The sequence below is a fragment of the Onychomys torridus genome, chromosome 12 (genome assembly GCF_903995425.1).
Source record: "Onychomys torridus chromosome 12, mOncTor1.1, whole genome shotgun sequence".
NCBI lineage: Eukaryota > Metazoa > Chordata > Mammalia > Rodentia > Cricetidae > Onychomys > Onychomys torridus.
In genome coordinates this window covers 7,479,238-7,492,034 of record NC_050454.1, presented here as the reverse complement: position 1 = coordinate 7,492,034, position 12,797 = coordinate 7,479,238, and the positions used below count along the sequence as shown (strand labels likewise).

Below are 12,797 nucleotides of genomic sequence, written 5' to 3'. Positions count from 1 at the left end.
TGCATACTTTTCATCCCCACTTCAACTCCTTTTCTGCTTAAACTTGAAAGTCAGTGGTTTGGAAGACAGTGCTGAGTACACTAATCCCTTTATCTTCTTGATCTAGCTACATGGAATACTAAATTAATTTCCTGATTTCCATCGTTACTATTCTATTTGATATTTAGAGTGAGTGGTCAGACCTCCTATTTTGCAATACCTTCAAACCAGGGGTCTGTCTATCTTAGGACTCGTAACACTAACTGAAAAAAAGCATCTAAAAATAAGTATGGTGTTATGTGGTTTTATAATTTTATATTATAATAAAAAAGAGTACAAGATGGCAGTGGTAGCACTGAGACTACATTAGGATTATTACCAATTCAGTTTTACATTCCAAACTAGAGTCCAGTGTTGACGAGATCACTTTAAAAGTCTTGCCATCAGAAATCTTCTAGTACTGCTATGTGACAACAGAGAGTAACTGAATCACAAAGGCTGGTGTTACCTCCATTCTGGTAGTTTGCTTAACTTTGTGTTTTCAAGTGGTACGTGTGACTCAAGGTGTGAGCCAATGGTAAGGTAGGCAGCCACATCTGTTGAGGATCATGAATATCAACAATAAATCTATCAGTACAGATAAGTTTATATGACAAATACAGGAATGTCAGAATGAAAACAAATAGGTGTCCAAACAGAGCAAGCATGTAGCAAAGTGCAGAGCATCAGGGTTGAGAGATCAAAGCTATGATTCAAAGGCAGGCTCTGTCACCTATTGGCTTTATTCATTAATTGCTAAACGATGTGCTAAGTGTCCCATCATTTTTAAATATTACAGTAGGTTCTCATCAGCACTACAAAGACCTCCTAAAACTCACCTACTAATATGAGGTAACTGGCAATAAACAACAAACTACTGTATCTACAGTAGCATGTTGGAGATTAACAAGTCAGTTTGACATAACCACAGAACCTCGTAAGATAAATGGGTCATGGATGGTACAGGAAACAAGATGCGTGAAGCAGAGGTACCCAACATTAGCAATGATAGCCAGGGTAGGCATTGGGACCAATATGTCTCTTGAACGTTTTCAGCAAGAAACAAAAATGTAAAATTCTTTTACATCCAAGAATCGAGGCTCCTAGTAATACAGAATTGTTATGAAGCATGAATGACACCACAGTATGAATTGTTCATATGCTAGAAAGTTATATATATGTACTAGTTACAGTTAATCTCTCAATTGTCATTCTTAGTTGGGGAGGATCTCCATGTCTGAAGCAGATCCTGTTTGAGGATGTTCCACTTATTGCACTCCTTTGCCAACCTCTCTGCTTCTTTTAGAGTTTGAGAAATTTAAGTTTGACTCATAGCTACTGAGAATAAAGCTGACATTTTCTAGCTTGCCATTCACTTACATGTGGTGAGGAAACTAAGCTCCAGCCAATGGAATGTTTGAAGCTATCCTAGGGTAGAGTTCAGAAACCTTCCTTCAGAGACACTGATATATGGAATAGCTTCTGCAGCTCCTACCATATTGATCCCTCTATCTTGGAACAGGGACGTGGGAGTTGCAGTTTTAACATAGGTCGTAAAAATGGAACACTCTAAAGTTGCTGAAACAAGGTGGGATTTTGAAATGCTTATACAGCTGCTTTGACAGTTTTGAATTTCCTACCTCTAAATTTTACATGAAAAAGAAATACTTTTATGCCATGTTCTTTTTATACCCTGTTCAAAATGTGGTCCTTGACCAACCAGCGCCTCAGGGACCTGATAGTACTGATGCTTTGAGACCCTATTTGAACCTAACTGTACCAGAGTTTTCATGTTAAAGATGCTGGGCTGATACTTGGGCCCATTCACCCGAATGCCCTCTTTTCTTGAGTCTCCTTCTTTGTAGCTGATTTATCATCACTGATATTGAGGTTTCCTTTCACCTGCTATAGTGAATGCTCAAACAATGCCAAAGGTTTTATCACTCCTACAGGTCTATGTCTCTTTGATTAATATTTAAATTTAAAATATATTTGACCTTTAGTAAAAATACTTAAAGTATTTAGGTATTTCACTAGCACTGTCTTACAGTAATGACCAATTTTCAAAAATTTACAAATAACACATGTAGAGAATATGATATATTGTAAAATATTAAAATTTAGATATCTCTTATTTGAGAGGGAATAAAAGGAAAGTCTCAAACAAAGATATAGAAAATGCCTCTGGAAAATTCATACTTGTCAACAAAGTTATCAAAGGGAAAGAGACGAAAGGGGGAAGGGGGAGGAGAGCTGAGTGGCTTGGAGCGTCCGTCATCCATCCCCATGTCACTTGGGCTGTTCAATAGTGCTGGGCTAATAACTTGGCAGATGGCTTTCTTGGACCAGATAATTAGAAATACCTTACTCCCACCAAAAAAGGGAATTTTCTTGATTGAGTAATTTGAAGAAAATAAGAAATAGCCCTGGGAAGATGACAGCAGATGATAAGGTTTGTCAGATAAGGGAAGGATGCCAAATTCAGAAAAAGGCTCAGACTGGGGAGGGAAATCCACAAGGCGCCCTTCAGATGTGTGGTTAGAGATCGCTCCGGAACAAGCCTGCTGCAAAGGTACACTAATACTCCTTGTAACACCAGCTATTTCTCTTTACACTGTCCTAATGGCTGTCATTTTATATCAATTGGAAGTGGCAGCCTTGTCTGATTCAAAGAAAAAGCACAGTAGATGTGTTCCAGTCAAACACAAAAACAAAGGGAAAGGGAAGAGAAGGGAGAGGGAAAAAAGAAAGGAAATACATGCATGCTGATCAGATGAGAACAACCAATTATGAAGTTTAAATTCAAAACTACAGTAGCTGGTATCTGAAGTCACAAAATGAAATCATCTACAGCGTTGCTCAGAGCCAAGCTCTTTCAGACTTCCTGTTACTATTGAGTCAACACACAAAGACATCTAAATGGTTTCTTGCTTTTCATTCGATGTTAAGCCGAGGGTTCTCACTTTGTAAGTGAAAATGACACTTTCTACAGTTTTCCTTCTGGCAGAGGACTCTAACAACTTTGGACATCCTAGAGAAGTTTAGTGCTCATGGGTCTAAATAGGCTGATCAAGATCCCCAGGCCTTTTTATAGTTGCCACAAAATCATTTCACAGATGATTTTGAAGCACCAGCAAAAAGACCCTGAATCATCACGCCTTAATGCCCATAAAGGGTCCAGAGCCACCCTGCCTGCTGTTGTGTGTAATAAAGAGGATGGTGGGACCCATCATGAGATGGTACCTAGAAAGGCTCTGCTGTTCTCATCACAGAGGTAGCAGAGGTTAGCAGGCTCAAAAAATAGATTCAGGGTGTGATGGTTCAGTACCATGGTCCCATTACTTTCTTAACCAAAAATGACTGTAATAAGTAACCTCATGCAGCTGAAGGGAATGCTGTTCTTTGCATAAATAAACTGGCTTATGTCAAGTGTGCCATAGTACACTAGGGAGAATCTAAGCAGTCATTAGCTACGCTTTGCACTTCTCTCTCTTTTTCTCCCTAGCAATCTTTTCTAATTCATCATTAAAATGTAAAGATCCAATTACTAGTTTGGTATAACAAACAACTTTTATCCAGTCCACTCTCTATATGTTCATTATCATATGACACATATTCAGGATCTTATAACTACTAGGGAGTTTATATATATATATATATATATATATATATATATATATATATATATATATATATATATGTGTGTGTGTGTGTGTGTGTGTGTATTATATTCTAATATATACACATCTATATTAGAATAACATATAATAATAAACTATATATATATATAGTTATATATATATATATATCTGGATATATATATAATCTATCTACATGTCAAAAAAAAGGTGCTTGCCTTCAAATTTTCTTTCAAGAAACAAAGTGTGTGCATTCAAAGTAATGGTATTTTACACACTATTGTTGATTCCCTGAATATATGGGTTGTCGATAAAGAGATAGGTTCCTGCTCCAATAGATTACCTGCAATATGGATGAAACGAACAGAGCCAAAGAAGTACTGCAACAAGATGGGGAAGGACAAACCAAGCCCTTCAGATCCCCAAACCACTGTCCTTTTGAAGGGTACACTGCCAACCTATTCCAATCTTTGTTCCACTCCTTCCTAACCCGAACGGCCTGTGTGAATAACTCATTGCTCCCTTGTATAAGAGCATACACTTTTGAAGATAAAGTTCTCTGAGGTCTATAAGATGAATCTAGAAAATTCACTACTGTGGAAAATGAAGACTTAGGTTGGACTGGGGAAGAGAGGCTGGGGCCTTGGTGACTAATTGCTGCAATACTGTCCTTCTGGTAGCTGTGGTAGCTTCATGTTCTCTTTGGACATTACCAAGCGCTGAAGCTCCTGCAGAGGACTCTGATGCTGTGGGAATTCTGCCACTTTGCCAGCACTGCCGTGGCCCTTGGGTGCACCACTCCATTTGAAATGCTCACGACGCTCACATTGACTTTTGTTACAAATCTTACAGATAGGGGTGCTTCTGGGTATTTAGGCCCACATTCTATTTTAAGGCTGTATATTCGGTTTTCATAAATTGTTCTTGGAGGCCCAATTATCATCCCTGTCCATCTTGTAAGTGTCATGTCTTCATTGTCCTCTAGACCTCAGCTAACTATGCCGTCGCCTACTCCTTTCTGGCCTTCTTCCAACTCTTCCAACAGTCGGAAATTTAAAGGGACTTTTGCTCCTGAGCCTGTGGTGGCTGCCATCTTGCAGTGGCACACACCTTTAATCCCAGCACTCGGGGGCTTTAAAAACATTTAGAGAAGTCTTGTTATTTTACAAACAAGTCACAAGCTAATGATTTAGCCCAAAGTTGTTAGTTAGTGAACTTGATGTCAAGACACAGTTCACTAGAATCTTTCTTTTTCACCTCAAATTTCATGTTCTTTAGAGTCAATCACTTTAGCAAAATAAATATTTTAGATATGTACCAGTGTAAATATTCTCGGCAGATGTTGGAAAAAGTATATTTGTGCAATCTCCTTCAAAATAGAGGACAAAAGTCAGGTGTGGAGGTGGCATATGCCTGTAATATTGGTACTTGAACGTAGAAGCAAGAAGCTCAAGAGTTCAAGGTCATCCTCAGCTAGATATTGAGTTTGAGGCCAACCTGGGCTAAGTGGAATACTGCATACAAAAAGGGAGGGGTACAGTGGAAAGAGGATGCAGTAGTGAAGGGCATTTACTGCTCTTGTAGAGAATCCAACTCCACAAGCACCTATCATGACAGTTCCAGGGGACCCAATGCCTTCTGGCCTCCAAAGGTCTCTGCACACATGTGCCCATAACCATATACAGACACACATACATTCACATAACTAAAAATAAAAATGAATGCCAGACATGGTTGTACACATCTTTTATGCCAGCCCTCAGAAGAGGGAGGCAAGGAGGATCTCTGTGAGTTTAAGTCAGCCTGGTGTAGATAGAGAGTTTTAAGCCAGCCAAGAACATACAGTGAGATCTCTTTATCAAACAAAGCAAAACTCAACTAAAGTAAATAAAAGTAAAATCTCTAGAACTACCCAGGAAAAGCTGATACACAAGAATGTTACCCTTGTAACCCAGACCATAACTTACTTATTTGATGAAGCCACTTAAACACGTGGTTCGTATCCTTATTCACTATGGAAAAAGGTGATGGCTAGGTGTTTACAAGTAAGTGTGGTGCCCATAAAGAAGGACCTAAAGACTCTGTCTGCCCCTATATAAGAGTACATAAACCAAAGAGAAAGCCAATGAAAGCTCCTGCCATACAGAGTTGTGGGCATGGCTGAATGAAATCAGAAATGAAAAGTTCTCCTGGCACCTGGAGTGTGATAAGAGCCTACTGAGTTTGGGCTACAATTGTACAGTTTTTTATAAACTCATATACTGAGACCTGGAAAGAGGGATAGAAGACATTATCTTGGAAGTCTGTTTTTGAACATTTGTAAGTTTTAGAGAATTGTGGCCAAAACACTGAAACTGAAGAGTTGGGTCTTAAGATATGGCAAACAGACTGACCACCAACTCACTTAGGCAGAGTGTGTCACTTACCACTCCTCGGCAGGGCAGAAACTGAACATCCTCCAGGTACCTAAGTGTCTCTGGAGGCTTCAGCCCATGTTTGCCTCATTTCCCAGTGGGAGGTTCATTCCATCAAAGAAAACAGACACCTTCAGGTATAATTGAGGGACCACATGACTCCTCCATTGAAGAATTTGCAGCCCTAGTCTACTCACAAGAACAGGAATCAGAGGAACACTCAGCTAGTGAGCCCTGCCAGCACTCTCCTCACCAATTCTGGGGAAATTGCCTGGAGCAAAAGAAGTCTCCTATTGTAATCACCTGCCAGAGCTGGAGATGCAGGCTCCAATCCTGTGTTTAACAAAGGCATCATCTAAGCACATCCCAGTGGTCTCATCCAATTTTAACAATGTGTCAAACTTGCATATTTTTCTTGAAGGCTGGTTGTGACAAGCAGAAAACAAAAGATTCCAAGAGATTCTCGGGTGAAGGGAGCATCAAATGCTGAGCACATGAGAAATGCATCTTGGGAAAAATGCCTGGAAATGATAATGTGGTGACAGAAAGAATTCAGGCCTCAGAGTGGCCAGTTTCTCGTTGGTCAGAGAATCATGGTCAGAGAACAGAGCTAGCTCCCAGGCAACGAAACAGGGGGGGGGGGGACTTGCTACTGCGAAATTTCCATCTAGGGTTCTAAATATTCAAATTACCTGTAATCCTAAGTGCATCTAAGAACTGATGCAAATCAGATCGGAAAGGACCTCAGAAGTCATATGACTGCAGAGATACTATATAGATTTGTTTCTGAGTCCAGTGTGGTGAAAGACTATGTGAGGTCCAAGAATGTTAGAGACAGGGACAGGGTAAAGTCCCTGGAGTCCCAGCTGTCGAGGTAAAATCAGATACCAAGGAGAGTTCACCCTATACTCCTTATCAGTCTAGTTTCCTTTTCCCCTCAAAAATGAGAGCGTGACTTTTCTAACCCACGTTTCTATTCAGCATCTGGACTCACTATACTCTTCAAGTTGAGAATGTTTGTCTCCTACATAGTTGTTGCTGAAGAGAAATCAGAAACTGACTTCTCTGAAATCCAGAGTTCTTAAGACATGAAAAGCAAAGCATGGTGTAGCTCTACAAATCTTCGCAAATCACAAGACAGCACTCCAAAACTCCTGATTCCCATTTTCAAATGGAGTCATTGTGGTTGTCAGCCTCTTTCCCTGGCCATTCATGACTGCCTCCTATTGGCTAACCCAACAAACAGACTGTCACTGAGGAAAAGCCAAACAACTACCAGGAAGTAACAAAATTAAAATGAGAAAAAAAGGCTCTGGGTCAAAAAGAAAGACCTGAAGTCATAGGAAGAGGGCTTTCAGAAGCTCTGAGGTACAGTTATAGTAGCCCAAATACATATACAAGTGTGTAAATATAGAGTGTGTGACTGTGGGTAAGTGTGTGTGTGTCCATCTTTGAACACATCCCAAAGCAACACTGACAATTTCAGGACATTCATCTCTGGGGACTCCTAGTCTCCCAGAGCTATATCTCCCTGCCTCATGGAAACAACAGTGAAGTTGACTGCTTAGAAGAATGCAATTTCATCACATAGGAATTATTCCCTTCTTTCTCACACCTCTCCTCATCAAAGACTACAATGTCATCATTGCTAACAGGATCCATGTGATCCACATTTTGATGCCGGTTTCTGGTGTGATGGTCCTTGTTCCACTTTGGGGTTTGGAAAGAGGGTAACCAGGGCAAGCTGGGGGTTCAGGGAGCCAGTGAGCAGTGGAGTTTCCTCATACCAGAGCAAATGCTCTGCCCCCATACCTTCTCAGTCCTCAGGACGCACTCAGCCTCAGAGCTCGTGGACAGTGTCTTCCCTGCAACTGTTTATACTCTTGGATTCTTTATCTGAAGAAACATCTCACCATGTTCTTCCTTCCTGTCCTATAGCAAACTACCCACTGATTCATTTTTTTTTTATTTTTTCTTTTTCTGTTTTAGACAGGATCGAATTATGAACCTCATGCTGACCTTGAACTCTCAACCCTCCTGCTTCAACAACTCAAGTACTAGCATCCCCAGCAAGTGCCAACACCTCTGGTTTGACTCTTTGTTTGACTACAGTAATTAATCATCAGAGAAATCCATTTCTACTTTGTCACCACTCAGTATTGTTCCTGCAGAATATTGTGTGAGATTCTCCAGAGAGAATAGTTTTATTGGGTCATAAAAATGTATCTTTTTGTCCTCATTCTTGGGGTTACAAACCTCATCACTTCATTCTGAACATTTTTTAAGTGGCAGTTATTAAGAATTTTACTTTATGTGTATAGTGTGCACATGTGGTGGTCAAAGTTAGATGTCAGATGACTTTATCGCTCTCCACAACTTTTTTAAAAACTTTTTTCGAGTGTTTGCCATCATGTGTGTTTACATGTGTGTATCCATGTGTATGGCTAGTGCCCTCAGACCTACTACGACTACCATTACAAATAGTTGTGAGCGACGATATGGCTGCTACAAACCGAACTCAGGTTCTCTGCAAGAAGAGCAAGTGCTCTCATTTGCTGAACCATCTCTCAAGCTCATCGACCTTAATTTTTGAAATATTGTATTTCATGGAACCTGAAGCTCACTGTTTAGGCTAGCCTTGCTGCCCCCAAAGCCCCTAGGATCTGTTTGAGTTACAGACATGTGTCATCATGCCCAGCTTTATGTGAGTGCTAGAGCTGAACTCTGGCCTTTACTTACATAGCAAGCGTCTTCAGATTTGAATATTTCATTTAATATCATCTTTATTCTTCAAGTCTAACTCTTCCACATAGTTTTAGTACTTCCTCCCTTTACAAAATGCATAGGAAGTGCCCAGGTAAGATAAGGGACATCCACACGATGAGACAGCAAGTATGTAGTAGACAGGGAGTCTAACCCAAGGTAGGTCTCTCAAGAATCCAACATCTACTGTAGACTCTAACCAAATACTGTTCCTTGTCTGGCATTCATGTTTTACTTGTTTAATGTAAGAAAGTGGGAATCAGATGACCTCTTCACCCCCATTCTCCATAACAGGACAGGTTTATAATCAACTCTGCCATTAAGAGTCCATATTGGCCTGAATTTTAAAAGTGCAAAATCAAGTTTTTTCAAAGGAGGAAAATAGTGTGTGTGTGTGTGTGCGTGTGTGTGTGTGTGTGTGTGTGTGTGTGTGTGTGTGTGTGTGTTTGCAGGGAAGAGAGTGGGTCACAAGTTAATCAAAAGTGGGACAAAGTGAGTCTCTTTACTAAGAAGCATACAGCTCTTGATTAGCAGCTCTCAGTATCAGGTGGCACATGTCACAGCAAGAGGTGGCCAAGCCAGTCACATCTGTCTGAGTTAGAATATCATCGCAGCCTCCATTGGAGGCTCCAAAGATATCTTCGTCCTCAAGTATCTCTCACAAAACCCACTTTTAAAAAGCAGAGGTGCTGGAAATGTCAGCCCATCCTCAGAGGCAGCTCCATCAAGGGAGCTGTCCCTGTCTCATTAAATACAGTCAGATATGACTCAGCATCTCCAGCAACTGTCTGGGAAAAACATCTCATGCTGGTCGAAAATCACCTAAAGCGGAACAGTGGAAGGCACTGAAGGTAGACGATTAGAGTCAGGTTGCTTATTACTCAAAATCAAATCACCCCTTTCCTATTCCAGACAGGAAATAAAAATTACAGCCAATAGGAAAATAGGAATGTCTCTGCTTAGAACACATCAAATCACTCTGTCACCTCCAGTTACGACTAGCAGCCACTCAGACACCTCATCTGTCTGGGTCACAAAGCAGGGTGAGAGGCAGGTTATGTCGTGTCTTTCAATCAGTAAACCCTCAATGAGAACCTACCACATGTGACAGGCTGTAGCGGGAGATAAAGACACAAGGAAGACACAGCATTCCTTTCAGAGATCGTACTATCCAGAATAAAAAGGTAGGCAAGCACTCTTAGAAAAAGGGAAATAAAGCAAATGACAGAACATGTCATAAGAGGTCAGGTGGATCTCTTAATTCTGACTGTGTGTGGGAAGAGTTCAGTAGTGCCTCCACAAAAGAGACAGCAACTTAAGTAATTTCCTATACTCCTTTGACTTAAGCCTGAAAAGTGCACAGGTAGACACTGACAGACACAAGGGAAGGAAGCCAGACTCTGGGAGCCAGGACTGCCCAGTCCTTTGGGCACTGTAGTAGGACTGCAGACAGTGGGACAGCTGGTAGAACTTTGGGGTATTGTAGAACTGTGTCATACAGCTCTGAGAGTGAAGGATGGAGCGGCACATACCAACCCCTGGGCACAGGTCAAACATAGGTTAAGGAACAGGATTGTATCATGAGGTTCTCTGAGAAGTTCCAGGTACACAAGCATGTGCATGTGTGAAGAATGAGATGTATTTATCCGTATGCAACCTTACATCTTACTTATATAAATTGCAAAGCCAAGAGATAAATTAGAGCAACCGGAACTGAGGAATGATGCTGCTAAGCTAACATTTTAAGAAGTCCTTTTGCCCCACAGTCAGTGTGGGGAATTGGGATTTACTCAGAGGGAAACGCTGAGTTCCCTGGCCTGTTCTCCTACTACGCACCAACCTCTATCAACATCAGTGACAGTGGATGGGATCATCACCTTATTATAGGTTTCAAAATCTAGCAAGCTGGAGTTTTCACTGTTCCTTTCTAGTGAAATCTGATTAAAAATTATTTTTAAAAGCCAGAAACCTCAATGGACAGCAGAGCAGTAGCATGGCAGAGCACACTGCCTATATATTCATATGACATTTCAGTGCTCACCTCATCGGTTACGGATATTTGAATATCTCAATTCTCTTCCCAAGTACCTTAAGGCTCCTTGCTAACCCGACAATCCCCCTTTTCGTCTTCTGACCATCTCTCTACCCTTGACTGTGAATTAAAAAAACCATTTGAAGTTGTTCAAACATATTGAGTAGAAAAACAAATAGCAAATGAATCAGTGATACACACGGGGCAAGACTAACAATAACTAGTGAAGCATGGATGGAACTGTTCACAAGCCACCAATGTGATAAAGGTCTGAGATCCAGAATCCAGCATAAACAACTCTCAAAATTCAATGAGAAAGTAAATCCTCAGAAAACAGAAAAATGATTTTAGCTGACACTTCACCAAATAATGAAATACTGCTCAACAAACAATGACCTTCAAATAGACAAAACAGTGTGGATATACTTTCAATACATTCTACTAGATCAAATAAAACCAGTAGGAGCTCATCTGGCTGGGATTCTGGAAAAGTCAGGATCATGGGGACAGAAAATAGATCAGTGGCTGCTAGGGACTGGGGATAGGGATAGGTGACCCCGCAGAATGAAAACAATTCGGGAGGGTATTGGAAATTATCAGTATCATAATTATACTAGTTACATTGTTAAATTAATTTGTCAAAATTCCTAGACTCCATACATTATAAATTTTAAATTACATGTAAATATGAGTGAGTAAAAAGTAAAAACAAAATTTCAAAAGAGTATTTCAAGACTTGGCTTTAATTGTAAAACCAAGAATGGTGCAAGGATTTGATCATGGACATTTTTCAATGCCTTTTCTCCACAATCTCCAAAGACTAAAATCGCACCCATCATTTAAAGCCTCAATTGGACACTACACCTCCAGAGGCAGCTGTCTGTTCTCGGTTGGAAGTAATTTCTCTCACTTCAAAATCTCTATAGCATTTCCTCTGGACCTCTTGTACCGCTGACCACTTTCTACCTTGTGCAATTGTTATTTGAGGATGTGGCTGATCCACAGCTAAACTGGGAACTCAAAGTCAGGGCTCAGGTGCTGCTCACTCTGCATGGTGCCCAGCACGGAGTCCAGTACATAATGTGTTTGTATGTAGGGTGGGCTGAGGGAGCTCACAGTGAAAGCAGAGGTCAAATAGAAGTATGCGCCCTGTCAGAACTGCCTGCCATGTGTCCCCATACAACCTAATCTAGCACAAAGAAGGAAATTTCTGACATCTATTACGTCAGTGCATTCATGAATGGAGTTTTTAGTGAGCATTTACAGAGCAAAGCCTGTACTCATCACCAAAGGTGGATAAATTGAGCCTGTCCCCATTGGGCTTTCATCTTATCAATGACTGACTTTATGCAATGAATTAAATCAATAGGTAAAAGCTTAGGCAATCAATAACCAAAGGCTGTTAGAATGAGTACCATGAGGAAAATCCTGGCAGTCTGAAGGACTCCACACAGGGATATCACTAATTTTGAGCTTTTGGTATTTGGTGGTAGAGCAGATGTTTCTTGGGTAGTTAAGTGTAAAAGGCAAAGTTTAAAGAAATATATGTGAAGATGTGAAGGGACACCGTATCCTGAGATGGAAATGGTATACAGGGATGTCTAAAAGAAACTCAGAGTAGAATAAGCAGAATAAGGCTGGAGAGATGGATCAGTGGGTAAAGGCTCCATGCCTGATGATCTTGAATTGTTCTATGATGTGTGTGTCCTCCACAGGTACACCATGGCATAGACAGACAGACAGACAGACAGACACACAGACAGACAGACACACACACACACACACACACACACACACACACACACACACAAAGTGTTATAAAGACATTGACATGCCAGATTGAGATCTGAAAACAGTCATAGGTGCCAAAGAAACTGGAAGTTAATTCTGTGAATAGCAAGAACACTACCAGGATTTTCATCAGTAGAAGTG

The 12,797-nt window shown here is 40.7% G+C and overlaps 1 protein-coding gene and 1 pseudogene across 5 annotated transcripts in view; both read right to left on the bottom strand.

Annotated features, from left to right (window-relative positions):
- Positions 1-12,797, bottom strand: part of LOC118593803 (interleukin 1 receptor accessory protein) — a 148,645-nt gene that overhangs the window by 74,110 nt on the left and 61,738 nt on the right. The window lies entirely within an intron of this gene.
- LOC118593804 lies at positions 4,307-4,749 on the bottom strand (annotated as a pseudogene).